We start from the raw sequence: 14699 nt of genomic DNA on the forward strand, positions 1-14699 counted from the left end.
AGGCCTGTCTTTTAGCCAGTCTCTAACCTGGGCAATACTCTCTACAACCCCTGAGACGCTCTCAATTCTCTCCCCACCCCAAGAAAATCCTGTTCTGCTCCTTTCATAGACAGCCCTGGGACACCACCTCACACTGTGTCCCTGAGGTGTCAGGCAAACTCTCAGCACCTGAAGCCTCTGCCACACACCTAACACCCCCTGCCCCATAGATCAGCCATAACCCTGGTTCTGTTCCTCTCTCCAGAGTGTGAATGGAGCACTCAGTGCAGCCAGAGGCGCCGACTCCATGGGTACTATGGGGCTGCAGCACCAACGGAAACAAAACAAGAGCTGCTCAGCGCCCACTGGCAGCCAGCTCCCTGCAGCACCTCCCACCTGCTAGCAGGCCTGGCCCACAAGCTCCTCCTCTTTAGCACCTCCTGCCTGCCAGTGATCCAGTGTGCAGGAGGAAGAAATAGGACAGAGTGGTGGTTTGGGGCAGAGGGCAAGCAAGCCCCAGGAAGTCTCAAAGTCAGCACCTCTGAGTACAGAAGCCTTCCCTGAGCCTGAGCTACCAGGATCCTGCCACAGAGCAGGGTGCACAAGTCTCAGCCTCCCTTTCCCACACATGGCTCTGGACAGCACCAGGAATGATTTGGCTCCTGGCACACAAGAGCTGACTGCCTGGACAGGGGCTTGAGCCCTGGTCCCGCCCATTAAGAGCCTGATGCTCTATGCACTGAGCTGGCCAGGCTTGCTGAGAGCCTCTCCCCGTCCTCTTTTCCTCCACGCCCACTGCTGATTCCTCCTCCTCCTCCTCCTCCTCCCTCCTGCACCTCAGGGTCAATAAATCTCTGCACCTGCCCGCTGCACCCCAATCCCCCATGCCTAAGCCTCCCTGCCAAAGTCCTGCACCTGGCTCCATAGAATTAAGTCTCACGTCTCACTGGGAACTCGAGTTCTTGTGCCCAGAGAGCCTCTGCCCCCCTCAGTAGCTGACCTGAGAAACACAGTGTCCACCTTTTCCAAAGAAGTGCTTGGAAAGGCTTTTCTCCTGTGGCCTAATGTATAAGGTGTCTGACTTCCGATCAGGCAATTGAGGGCTCAAGTCCCTTTGCAGTTGGGCTTGTGTAGTTTTCCCTTTGTGCTGAAAGTCCTGCTTTCTTCAGGACTGAAACCTCTTCTTGGCTGCTCAGGCCAATGCTCTGACTTCAGCTAGAACCCTGGGAAGGAGTTGGGGGTTGGGCATCATAAAGGCTAGGGTGTGAGCTCCACGTGCGTCCAGTCTAGCTCTCAGGGTTCCTTCCCCACTCTGAACTCTAGGGTACAGACGTGGGGACCCACATGGAAGACCCCCCAAGCAGGAGTCAGGGGGTGAAGAATCACAGGATGGGCAGAGCTCTGGGCTCGGCTTGACCCCTCCCGACACAGGCGGGTGATGGAGAGCAGAGCCTTGTAGATGTGTGAAATCTGCCCTGCACTCGGTAAAGGAAGAGACCTCGGTGTCTGCTGGGTTGGAATTGTATTTTCCGCAGGGCAAAATGATTGGCAGAAGCCACTTGCTTGAAGAAAGCTGGTGCTCCCGGTGAGGTTTGAACTAACCTAAACATCACCCTACAGAGCACTGCTCTATCAGTAAAGTGTGCTAACCGATTGCACCACCGGATCCCACAGTTCGTTCCCCGTCTCATTGTTCCATGGATGGATTTGGGGTGAGGGGGTTACATTACCTAAAACAAATCCACATGAAAGACTGCAGGACAGCAGCAGCAGAGGTGGGGAGCCTTCTTCCGTGTGAGCAAGCTGGTTCCCACCTTCCGTTGCTGAGGGGAAGGTTGGTGCTTTGAGCCACCCGGTGCTGGAACTTCTCCTGGGTGAGGTTACCGAGACTCTGAAGAAGCGAAGGGAAGTCTTTTCTATTTGTAGGCTCATTGGTCCCTTGCTGGGGCGATGCAGAGGCAAGTCCCGACCTGGGTGAGTCACAGAGAGGCTGCGTCCCATGGTGTGTGTGTGGGAGAGGGGTAGGGTAGGGTTGGGGTGGGCTCCAGGGGAAAAGGTTGGGTGTGACAGTGTGTGGGGGAGAGGGAAGGGTGTATTTCTTAAGATATAAATGAGGGCAAACACAGGGGTAGTGACAGTGAAGCCCCGGGTCTGAGTGTTATAACCCTGTGCGGTGCTGCCATTCACCTTCCCCTCCTGTGGTCTCAGCTGTCATTGAATCCAGCATTTTTTCACCTGTCATCGTCCCAGAGGTGTCACACATGCCCCAAATACAGAGTGCCCCTCTTGGAGACGCGAGGACTGGAGTGGATTTCAGCTGCTGGACAGCTCTGCTGGGTTTTCTACATTCGCAAGGGGAAATGCTGAGTGTTTACATTCATTTCAAGCATCCCCATTCAGCGGACTCCTGAACACACTGGAGATGGGTCTGGAAATCGATTTTCATTTGAAAAAGTTTTTAAAGGGAGTCATTTGGATTTGAACTAGGAACCCATTGCCCTGCAGGCAAATATTCACCTAATGAGCTACACTCTCAGCAAAGACTGCCCTGTGTAGCCCAGCGCAGGAACAGCTTTGAACCTGCGGGTTAGTAAACTTTATCTGTATACAAACCCCACGGCTTACAAGACTCCCAGACCCACTCTGTGTCACCAGAGCACAACAACTTTTCTTGATGCACACACTGCTCCCCAGCTCCGTGCCCTTCAATCTCCCCAGCATTGCTCCAATGCCTTAAAGGAACAGGGCACAGGTAACTCGAACCTCTTCATCCCGATAGATTTAATGCCCAAATAATTCCATGTAGACCAGAAGCGCAGAGCTCCTCTGAGTGTCAGCCCTATCCCGGTGTAGGTCCCCAGCAGTGAGTGTGGCCTACAATGCAGAGGTCACTTTTTTATCGTTTGAACATTTGTGGTTCTCCGGTAGAATTATTGTCTCTCATACGGCAGACCTGGTTTTCATTCATGGCCAGTGAAGAGCTGAGTATTATTGTCCAATGTAGAAGTTACAGAATTTAAACTGGGAAGAATGGTCAATTTTCCCATCATTTCACACCTTTACATCCAAACACGATGACTTTCTGAATGACCTATCCTCGTTCAACCAGAAGATGTTGGGGGTGGGATGTAGGAGACACTGGGGAAAACACAGAGACACAATTTCCTTTGCACAGATCCATGAACAGCAAAACTTCCCTAGGTGTCCTGTCTGAGCCAGGGCATTCAACTCCAGTGAACCGTTCTCTCCTGCAATGGCAATGGTCAGACACAGGGGATGTGGCCACCTGCATCCCTGACAGGGAGATATTGGCTCAGCTCTTTCTTTATGCTGCTCTTGTTAGTCCATGAAACATCAAGGATGGAATGCAAGGCTGAGTTCATGCACCAACCCCCTGAAAAATATCCATGCCCCAGAGAAATCCTGACCCCTGCTATTGGAATGATGTGCTGGAGATTTGACTAGGAAAGGGACTGTCTGCTTGTCAATGTGGGGAATGAACACTGATCTACAGCAATGTCGTTAACACAAACACACTCTCATCATGCTCCAGCCGGAAGGGAAATGGGCGGGACTTCTCGCTGTTCATCCATGGACACACTTACACTAATGCACAGCTTTGAGTGCGCTGGGGAAGCTGGTCTGAACAATTTGAAGTGACAATTCTGTGAGAACTGAATCATAGTGTAGTGGAGCAGCTGTACATCACGTAGTTGTGGCCGAGTGGTTAAGGCGATGGACTTGAAATCCATTGGGGTCACCCCGCGCAGGTTCAAATCCTGCCAACTACGGAAGCACAAAAGTCTTATGATTACTGCAATCTTAGTGCCGCAGCATGCGAACTAGAGCCAGATCTGGTCTCACTCGGAGGTTGTCTACACTTAATACGCTGCTGTGACACTGCGATAGCACTTTGGAGTAGAAAGTTGCTGCAGCGAGTGGAGGGGTTTTCCCATGGCTGTAATAGTTATTTTGACAGAACAATTCTTCCTTCTATTTAGCTCTACCTAACCAGGGCTTAGGTCAGCTTAACTATATTGGTTTGGGGGTGTGGATTTTTCACACCCTGAGAGATGTAGCTCTGCCAGTTAAGTGACCAGCATACACCAGCCCTTAGATCCCTCTTAGGATTTCAATGCAGGCACTGAACTGTGAGAGGAAAACACCAGCTCACAAACACAGAGACTAAATTCCCCACACTTAATCTCTCTGCACTTTCCAGAACGTCACAAAATTCAATTCATTCCTGCTAGGACAGAGAAAAAATAAGTGACGCAAAGTTTTTGGCTTGATTAAATAAACTTATGGGTTTAATTAACATAGTAAAAATATGTACCGATTCCTCTAAATAACACCATAAAGTGAGATAAGAACAGAGACAAATCTTGTCAGTGACGACTAATTTCGGAAATGATTTTCCCTTTATTAATTTCCACGCCACCCCCATTGGAGGTCTGGGTCCCTCCAGTGTAACTGCTCTGCATTCACCTTCCCGTTAGAATTGGTTTTGGACATTCCCAAATTTGGAAAATTGTGAAATTCAGAATTTGAATAGTGACCCCGGCTCCTTCCTGCACCTGCTCTACATCGCTACACAGCACCTTCTCCACCTGCAGAGTCACCCGCAGGGTTCAGCAGGGACCCTTTGCAAGGACAGTGGGTGTAGCTAACAGCCCGGTGTGCCTGGCAGTGAGGCAGGGGCAGCCCGAGGCTGGAAGCTCTGAGTCAGCTGTGGAGAAGCAACCCCCACACACACAAGTACAGCGATTGAATTCCCCAACTTTAGCATCATGACACCCTGTAGAAAGCCCCACGTGTACGTTGTTTTTTCACAGGGAGATGCAAAAATCAGGTGACACCAATTTTGAAGTTTGAGTAAATAAAGTTTCGGAGATAGTTATTAAGCTCCCAAAAATATGCCAAAGATCCCTCTGCATAACACCGGAAGGTGAAATAGGAACAGAGACAAACCTTGTCAGCAAAGGCTAATTTCCCAAACGATCCTCAAAATGTTTCTAATTCTCATCTGTCCTCCACAGGAGCTCTGTGCAGTTTAACTGTTCTGCAGCCAGCTGCCCATTAGAAATGCTTCTGAGGGACATTCCCAGACCTGGACATTTATGAATGACAGAATTTAAAGAGCAAACCCAGCTCCCCACACAAGGCGGGATTGGAGTGTTTTGTCCCTGGCACTTGGTCTTTTTCAATAGTACAGACCCTCCCGTGCCCAGCCAGCCAATGAACTTGGGGAAAAGGTTGCAGGAAGCAGAGACCACTTGGCGGGAAGGGAATGAAACGTTCCCGGCTGAAGGTTTTGTGCTCGGCCGTGAGGATTAAGCCCAAGCACCTGGCATGGCTGCTGGGAGATGGGATTCTTTGTCGCATCCAGCATCTGAGGGCCACCAGCTGAAACCACTGAGGCCAAGAGGGATGGTTTTGAGGTGGCAAAAAGGGACCTTTGAGGCTCCTAGCAGGTCTTGAGGAGCAAGGAAATAGCACAGGCTTATTGCTGTCCCTGGGTGGGCTCGAACCACCAGACTTTCAGTTAACAGCTGAACACGCTGACCCATTGTGCCACAGAGACACCTAGAGACTGATGTGCTCTTACCAAAGCTGCTCTCTAGCAGCCTGCTTGTCTGGGGCAGAGTTTTGGGGTGCGGGAGGCAGTGAGGGGTACAGGCTGTGGGGGAGAATTTGGGTGCAGGAGGGGGCTCTGGGCTGAAGCTGAGTGTTGGGGTGTAGGAGGGGTGAGGGGTGTAGGCTCTGGGGGGGAATTTGAGTGCCGGAGGGGGCTCCGGGCTGGGGCCGAGTGTTGCAGGGACAGTTCTAGGGGCAGGGGCAGCGCGTGGAGCTGCCTCTCCCCCCTCCCCCCCCCCCCCGCTTACCCCACAGACCGCAGAGATGTGCCAGCAGCCGGCCGGACTTTTACTGGCTCAGAGATCGGGATTGACTGGCTGAGGCTCCAGGATCGACCAGTCGATCGCAGTTGACGGGTGGTGACCACTGTTATAAAGAGTAAACTGAAATGGCCACGTGATGGTGTCAGAGGCTAAGAAATGAAAAGCCCCAAGTTCCCTCACTCCTCATTGACTCTAAACAGGGATTTATTTCAAATCCCTTTAGTTCTGTGGTTGTTAAAATATAAGGACCAAGCCATTTCAAGAGCTGTGACACTGGGGTTGTGGATGCTGTAACCGTATCTCAGACTGAATAATGATTTTAGATCTGACTCCAGGCAGCTTCCCAAAAGCAAACCCAATTGGTTCTTCCCTACAGTTGGTGACCCTGGGCAGCAGGGGATCCCCTTCATCTGCTGGGGAAGCTCTCTGCGTCCCACTGTCAGTTCTCCTCGATTTTCCAGCACTTCAGGTGCTTCTGACTCCTTCGGGAGGTTTTCCTTGCAAGGTCTGTGTGTGAATCTTTGTGTGTAGAAAGCAAAGAGTGTGCGACTGTCACTGAGCTGAAGGACGGAAATGGTTGGTTGAGAGAGATGGGGGGGAATAAAATAGTCCCAGAAGCAGAGGTGCTGGAACGGGTGGGGGAGGAAGTGGGGCCTGGCACCCAACTTTTAAAGGTTGGGGAGACTATTCTCTCCAACTCTTTACTGGCCCTAAGGGCAAGGGACTGCACGAGAGGGTGGAGAGGAGCAAGCAGAGGGCAGGGTCTCGGGGAGATGGGGCGATGTGCGGTTGGGATCTTGGGGGGAGGGTGGGGGCTCAGGGGGAAGGGGTGGGGCCACAGCTTGGGAGCCTGTGACCCACACACCTTTGGGGGCTTCGGCAGCTCCTGCCCACAAGGATGACAAAAGATTAGCAGGCTATTGTTTTAACTACTCGACCACTTTGTGAGGTGGGCTTGTTGTGACTTAACTGTTTCTAAGGTCTCTGTTGTCTGTAACCTTTTCCCTGTTCATTGGCTGACTGAGGATGGTGCTGGGATGGTTTGGCTTTTGAAAAATCTTTCTCTGTGGTATTATAAAGGAGTAAGTGACAGGAAGAACACCCCCCCTGCCTTGGTGCAGGGAGCCGGGTTTGCTGCTCAAATTCTGTATTTCACCAATGTCCAGGTCTGGGAATGTCCAACAAGGGCAATTCTAATGGGAAGATGGATGTAGGGCACTTAACCTGTACAGACATCCTATGGCGGTGGGGTGGGAATTAAGAATATTTTGAGGATCTTTGGGGAAAAGTGACTTTACTGACAAGGTTTGTCTCTGTTCCTGTTTCACCTTGTGGTGTTTGGTCAAGAAATTACTGTGTATTTTTCTACTATATTAATTAAACTCTAAACATTATTTAATCAGTCATAAACATTAGTAGCACTTGAATTTCCCCTCTGCTAGCAAGAATGAACTGAAGTTTATGACTTTCTGGGAAGGGCAGGGATAGTAAATTGGGGGATTTCAATGGCTGCATTGGTGGGTGGGTGTTTTACGCTCCCATCTCAGTGCACGGAGTGAAATACTCAGGCAATGTTTGTACTGCACAGTTATGTCACTGGAACTGACAGTTATTACATTGCTTGGGTGTGTGCACACTTGGCTCCTTGTGTCATCGACGCACAACCTCGGTCATCTGCCGCGAGATCCAGCTAGGTTGGGGCTGTCCTGGGCTCCGTGGGGGGAGGGCTCAGCTGGGAGAAGGGGCAGATTAGGGGAGTTTGTCTCTGATATATAAGGGCTTTGTCAGCAGGAAGCTGTAGGTCACATGCTGGGGGTGACAGTGGGGTTTGAGCTGGGGCAGCAGCAGCAGGGCAGCAATGTGTGTGTGTGTGTGTGTGTGTGTGTGTGTGTGTGTGTGTGTGTGTGTGTGTGTGTGTGTGTGTGTGTGTGTTTGGGTGGGGGATTCACTTGATAAAAATGAACCTGCCAAACCTCTCTTTCACTGGAGCAAAAGCCTCTCATTTATCGCCTCAACTCTCCCCATGAAAATCTCCACCCCTCCCCCGGCGCTGAGGGACCCCCTCACTCCCATGGAGATTTTTAATTCTTCTAACTTATCCTTGGCCTTGTCCAAATGGTTTTCCCAGACAAATTATCAAGGACATTTCAAATGAGAAAAACAAAACAAACCAAATGCAAACCACAGAACCCCCCACAACACACAGTTTGGGTCTGAATTTTTCTACTGAAATTTGAAGACAATAAAACTCATCCCTCTGTTGGCCAGAACCCAAAGCTAGACCTCCCCCGGTCTCCGTGACTTCTGCTACCAAACCACCAATGTGCTAACACCTCTTGTGAGACATTTTCCTGCACAGTACTGCTGCTATTCCAGTTATTGACTCCAGGAAACATTTTCCTTAGCCTGGTTCTGTGTGTCACTGGTTTCTCTAGCATACATTAGTCCCTGGTCCTGTGGTCCAGACATCCTCATTCACATCAAGCTTCAAGTTGAGAATCATTTCCCATTCCTGCTTTGTGGGAGGGGAGACTTTTGCAAGCCCTCTCTGTGCTACTGCACATGGCAAAGCAAAGAGAACAAACCCCAAATGCCCCCTGTGCTTTCGGAGCCAGGTTTGCTGTGGAAATTCTGTATTTCACTTCAATCTCTTTGGTCACTCGATTACAGACCTAAAAGTGGCAATTCTTCAACAAAAAAACTTCAAAAACGGACTCCAATGAGAGACTGCTTGTCAAGGTTCCTTCCCCACTCTGAATGCTAGGGTACAGATGTGGGGACCTGCATGAAAATCTCCTAAACTTACCTTTACCAACTTAAGTTAAAACTTCCCCAAGGTACAGACTATTTTACCTTTTGCCCTTGGACTTTCGCTGCCACCACCAAACGTCTAACCGGGTTTTTTATTAGGAAAGAGCCATTTGGAAACGTCTTTCCCCCCAGAATCATCCCAAATCTTACCCCCTTTTTTCTGGGGAAGGTTTGATAAAAATCCTCACCAATTTGCATAGGTGACCACAGACCCAAAACCTTGGATCTTGAGAACAATGAAAAAACAATCAGTTTCTTAAAAGAAGAATTTTAATAGAAGAAAAAGTAAAAAAGAATCACCTCTGTAAAATCAGGCTGGTAAATACTTTACAGGGTAATTAGATTCAAAACATAGAGAATCCCTCTAGGCAAAACCTTAAGTTACAAAAAACACAACAACAGGAATATCCATTCCATTCAGCAAAGCTTATTTTCTCAGCCATTTAAAGAAATCATAATCTAACACATACCTAGCTAGATTACTTACTAAGTTCTAAGACTCCATTCCTGTTCTGTCCCCAGCAAAAGCATCATACAGACAGACACAGACCCTTTGTTTTCCTCCCCCTCCAGCTTTGAAAGTATCTTGTCTCCTCATTGGTCATTGTGGTCAGGTGCCAGCATGGTTACCTTTAGCTTCTTAACCCTTTACAGGTGAAAGGGTTTTTCCTCTGGCCAGGAGGGATTTTAAAGGTGTTTACTTTTCCCTTTATATTTATGACACGCCCCCCAAATCACAGATCGGGTGAAACGCTGGCTGGGATTTCTTCCTGGAGTTCTAGGAAAAAACAGAGTTAATAAGACACATGCACCTCTAAATATACTACCAAGTATATAAAGACTAACAATATTTTCCACATCTCAAGGACTATTTTAACCAGTTGATTCTGGGAAACTTTCACGGGAGAGTGCATCAGCCACTTTGTTAGACGCTCCTGAGATGTGTTGGATGTCGAAATCAAAATCTTGGAGAGCTAAACTCCACCGAATAAGTTTTTTGTTAATTCCCATGGCGGTATGAAGCCACTGTAGCGCAGCATGGTCAGTTTGCAGGTGGAAATGCCATCCCCAAACATATGCGCATAGCTTTTCCAGAGCGTAGACAATGGCGTAACATTCTTTTTCACTGACTGACCAGTTGCTTTCCCTCTCAGACAGTTTTTTGCTGAGAAACACTACAGGGTGGAATTCTTGATCAGGTCCTTCCTGCATTAAAACTGCTCCCACACCACGCTCGGACGCATCTGTGGTTACTAGGAACGGTTTGTCCAAGTCTGGGGTCCTTAGTACAGGGTCAGACATGAGTGTTACTTTAAGCTGGTTAAAGACCTTCTGACACTCTTTGGTCCACTGAAAGGCATTTGGCTGTTTCTTTTTGGTTAGGTCTGTCAGTGGGGCGGCGATTTAGCTGTATTGCGCTACAAATCGTCTGTAATAACTGGCCAAGCCTAAGAAGGATTGAACCTGTTTCTTTGACTTTGGGACAGGCCACTTGTGGATAGCATCCACTTTGGCCTATAGGGGTTGATAGTTCCTTGACCCACCTGGTGTCCAAGGTAAGTCAGTCTGTTTAGGCCTATTTGACACTTCTTAGCCTTAACAGTTAGTCCTGCCTCCCTTATGTGCTCGAAGACTTTTTGTGGACGTTCCAGGTGTTCTGCCCAGGAATCCGAAAATATGGCCACATCATCAAAGTAGGCGACTGCATATTCTCCTAATCCCGCTAGGAGACCATCTACAAGTCTTTGGAAGGTGGCGGGTGCCTTCCGCAGCTCGAAAGGGAGTACATTCAATTCATACAGCCTGAGATGTGTGGTGAAGGCTGACCTTTCCTTGGCGGATTCAGCTAGCGGTACCTGCCAGTACCCCTTGATTAAGTCCAAGGTAGAGATGAACTGGGCCCATCCCAGTTTCTCTAATAGTTCATCTGTGCATGGCATTGGATAGTTGTCTGGGCGAGTTACAGCATTTAGCTTATGGTAAAAAGAAAAGGAGTACTTGTGGCACCTTAGAGACTAACCAATTTATTTGAGCATAAGCTTTCGTGAGCTACAGCTCACTTCATCGTGAGCTACAGCTCACTTCATGCATCCGATGAAGTGAGCTGTAGCTCACGAAAGCTTATGCTCAAATAAATTGGTTAGTCTCTAAGGTGCCACAAGTACTCCTTTTCTTTTTGCGAATACAGACTAACACGGCTGTTACTCTGAAATGTGTAGCTTATGGTAGTCCACACAAAAACGTATTTTTTCATCTGGTTTGGGAACAAGAACCACTGGAGGTGCCCATGCACTGCCAGAGGGGCGGATTACATCCATCTGTAACATATCCTGGATCTCCCATTCTATAGCAGTTTTAGCTTGAGGAGACACCTGGTAAGGTTGGACTTTCATTGGGTGAGCATTACCTGTGTCAATGGAGGGGTATGCAAGTTCAGTCAGTCCTGGGGTGGCTGAGAACATCAGCGCATAGCTAGTGCACAGCTCCTGGATCTGCTGTCGCTGCATACGCCCAAGGGTCAGGGAGAGGTTCACCTTTTCCACGCCACCAGCACTTTCCCCTTCATAGTAGACACCTTCAGGCCACTCAGCGTTGTCTCCTCCCTGGGCTGTAAACTGACAAACCTTTAATTCTCTGGAATAAAAGGGCTTTAGAGAATTAAAATGGTACAACTTAAGCTTTCGGTTGGAAGTGGGGAATGCTATGAGATAATTAACGGCTCCTAGGCGCTCCTGGACCGTGAAAGGCCCTTCCCACGATGCTTCCATTTTATGGACCTGGAGCACCTTTAAGACCATGACCTGGTCCCCTACTTTGAAGGAACGCTCTCTGGCATGTTTATCACACCAGGCTTTTTCCTTTTTTTGAACATCCTGTAAGTTTTCTTTAGCAAGGGCTAAAGAGGTTTGGAGGGTGTTTTGTAGGTTGGTTACAAAGTCCAGAATGTTAGTTCCTGGAGAAGGTGTAAATTCCTCCCATTGCTGCTTCACCAACTGTAATGGCCCCTTAACCTCACGGCCATATACAAGTTCAAATGATGAAAACCCTAAACTGGGATGTGGTACAGCTCTGTAGGCAAAGAGCAACTGCTGCAACACTAGGTCCCAGTCATTGGAGTGCTCAGTTACGAATTTACATATCATGGCCCCCAAAGTTCCATTAAACTTCTCCACCATGCTGTTTGTTTGATGGTGGTAAGGAGTGGCAATCAAGTGATTTACCCCATGAGCTTCCCAAAGGTTTTCCACAGTTCCTGCCAGGAAATTAGTTCCTGCACCTGTGAGGATGTTGGAGGGCCAACCTACCCTGGCAAAAATGTCTGCTAGTGCCTGGCACACACTTTTAGTCCTGGTGTTTCTTAGAGCTACTGCTTCCGGCCATCGGGTGGCAAAATCCATGAAAGTCAGTATGTACTGCTTTCCTCTGGGTGTCTTTTTCGGAAAAGGACACAGAATATCCACATCTACTTGCTGAAATGGAACTTCAATGATGGGGAGTGGCTGGAGAGGGGCTTTGACCTGGTCTCGGGGTTTTCCCACTTTTTGGCATACCTCACAAGACCAGACAGAGGTAGAAACATCCTTGCCCATTCCCTCCCAGTGGAATGACTCCCCAAACGGTCTTTGGTCCTGTTCACCCCAGCATGGCCACTAGGGTGATCGTGGGCTAAGCTCAAGTGCTTGTCCCGGTACTTAGTTGGAATTACCAACTGTCTCTGAGGATGCCAGTCTTCCTGGTGTCCACCAGAAAGAGTTTCCTTGTATAAAAGTCCTCTTTCTACAAGAAACCTGGATCGATTAGAAGAGCTGAGAGGTGGTGGGTGGCTCCGTGCCGCCGTCCAAGCTCTCTGGAGCCTTTCATCTCCTTCCTGTTCTGTCTGGAACTGTTCCCTTGATGCTGGAGACATCAGTTCCTCATTGGATTGTGGACCTATGCTTGGTCCCTCTGGAAGCGATGTAGGGGATGGGGCTGTTTCCATTGACTGTGAACCGCTCTCCGCTGGTGCACTATGTTGGGGTTCAGGCTCCAGCTGAGCCTCTTGTGTAGGGTACGGCTGCTGGTGGTTCAGGTTCGGTGGGGCCCTCTGGTGTTGGTGTTGCAAGAACTGGATTCAGTGCTGGCAATGGGTCTGGTGCTGGTTGTTCTGCCGGTTCCGGTTCTGGGACTGGCTCTGTCTGGGTCTCTGGGACTGGATCCACTACTGCTGTTGCAGACATTGGCCTGGGGTCCGGGTCCATCACCTCTGACCGGGTTCTGGTAGAAGTTTCCGGAACAGAGCTAGGTGTCACGGCTTGTTTAGCCTGGCTGCGGGTGACCATTCCCACCCTCTTGGCCCGCTTCACATGATTGCCAAGTCTTCCCCCAACAGCATGGGGATGGGATAATCATCATAGACTGCAAAAGTCCACGTTCCTAACCAGCCCTTGTACTGGACAGGCAACTTGGCTGTAGGCAAATTGAAAGAGTTGGACCTGAAGGTTTGAATCATCACTTGGATCTCTGGGTTGATTAAATTGGGGTCCACTAAGGAAGCATGGATAGCAGACACTTGTGCTCTGGCGTCCCTCCATGCGGTGACCTTCTTCCCACCCACACTCACAGTTTCCCTCTGCTCCAGGGGTATCTGGGAGGTATCTGGGCCTGAGGACCTCTGGTGTGATCCGGGAGCAATTAACTGTAATCTGTCGGGGTTCTTGGGGCGGTTGGGGTTTACATGCCCCAGCTTGTTACATTTAAAACATCATCCAGCTGACGGGTCACTGGGGCAAGGTGGGTTGCTAGAGAACGGTGTGGTGGTATGATAAGGTGTCTGGAGGGTTCCTTGGGGGGTAGCTGGGGCCTTGGGCAGCCCCCGGTAATAGGGGGTGATTGAGGTTGTCCCTTCTGGTATCCGCTCCAACTGTGACCAGTTTTTTCTTTTCTGTCACCTCCACCCATTTGGCTCCAATCTCCCCCACCTCGTTTACAGTTTTGGGCTTCCCATCTAGGATGTATCTTTCTATTTCCTCAGGAACACCCTCTAAGAACTGCTTCAGTTGCATTAGGAAGTGCAAAAGTTCTGGAGATTTAACACTTGCTCCTGATATCCAGGCATCCCAGTGTCTCACAATGTGGTATGCATGTCGGGTAATTCCACCTTAGGGCTCTGAATAGCTGACAGGAATGCTCGGGTGTTAGCCCCATTCTGACTCTTGCCTTGGTTTTAAACAGTTCATACTGGTTCATGTGTTCTTTAGGCATTTCAGCCGCCACCTCAGCTAAGGGTCCACTGAGCTGCAGCCTCAGCTCTACCATGTATTGGTCTGCAGAGATGCTGTACGCAAGGCAGGCCCTTTCGAAGTTTTCTAAGAAGGCCTTGGTATCATCGCCTGGCTTGTAGATGGGGAACTTTCTGGGATGGGAAGTGGTACCTGGAGAAGGATTGCTAGGGTTTGTTGGTATGTTCTGCTGAGCCTTTGCCTTCTCCATCTCCAGTGCATGCTTCCTCTCTTTTTCCTTCTCCTACAGTTCTTTGGCCTTTGCCTCCATTTCTTTTTCCTTTGCCTCCATTGCTCTCCTGTGGGCAGCCTCTTGGTTTTTTTCTGCCTCCTTAGCTCTCCTACAAGCAGCCTCTCGGTGTTGTTCTGCCTCTTTCGCTGACTCCATTTTTCTCCTGTGGGCAACTTCTAGGGCTTTTTCTGCCTCTTTCACTGCCTCCAGTCTGCCTAACTCCAATTTGTGTTGTCTCTTGGTTTCTGTCATCTTTACCTCTCCGTTTTTAACTAACTTTACACACAAGAGTTAGAAATAAAACAACAACAAAAAAAACTTGACTTGTAAAATTTTGCTGTGCTGTAATATGATACCTATATTCTCTGATAGTGATGGTCAGCCTACAGAAAAATCCCCCCCCAAAAAAACCAACAACAAAAATCCACAAAAAAACCCCCCAAAACCCTATCACCTTTGTCTCCAGGCAAACAGGCAGAAAACCCCTCTAGTTGCTCTTAGATAAAAAACAGCTTCAGG

General features: G+C 49.1%; 2 non-coding genes across 2 annotated transcripts; one reads left to right on the forward strand and one right to left on the reverse strand.

Moving 5' to 3' along the window:
- Positions 1-3688: 3688 nt before the first annotated feature.
- TRNAS-UGA lies at positions 3689-3770 on the forward strand. Its single transcript has one exon. It is a non-coding gene; the product is annotated as a tRNA-Ser (tRNA).
- A 1719-nt stretch (positions 3771-5489) lies between these two features.
- TRNAN-GUU lies at positions 5490-5563 on the reverse strand. Its single transcript has one exon. It is a non-coding gene; the product is annotated as a tRNA-Asn (tRNA).
- Positions 5564-14699: the final 9136 nt, after the last annotated feature.

This window comes from Chelonia mydas, chromosome 22, assembly GCF_015237465.2.
Source record: "Chelonia mydas isolate rCheMyd1 chromosome 22, rCheMyd1.pri.v2, whole genome shotgun sequence".
Taxonomy (NCBI): Eukaryota; Metazoa; Chordata; order Testudines; family Cheloniidae; genus Chelonia; species Chelonia mydas.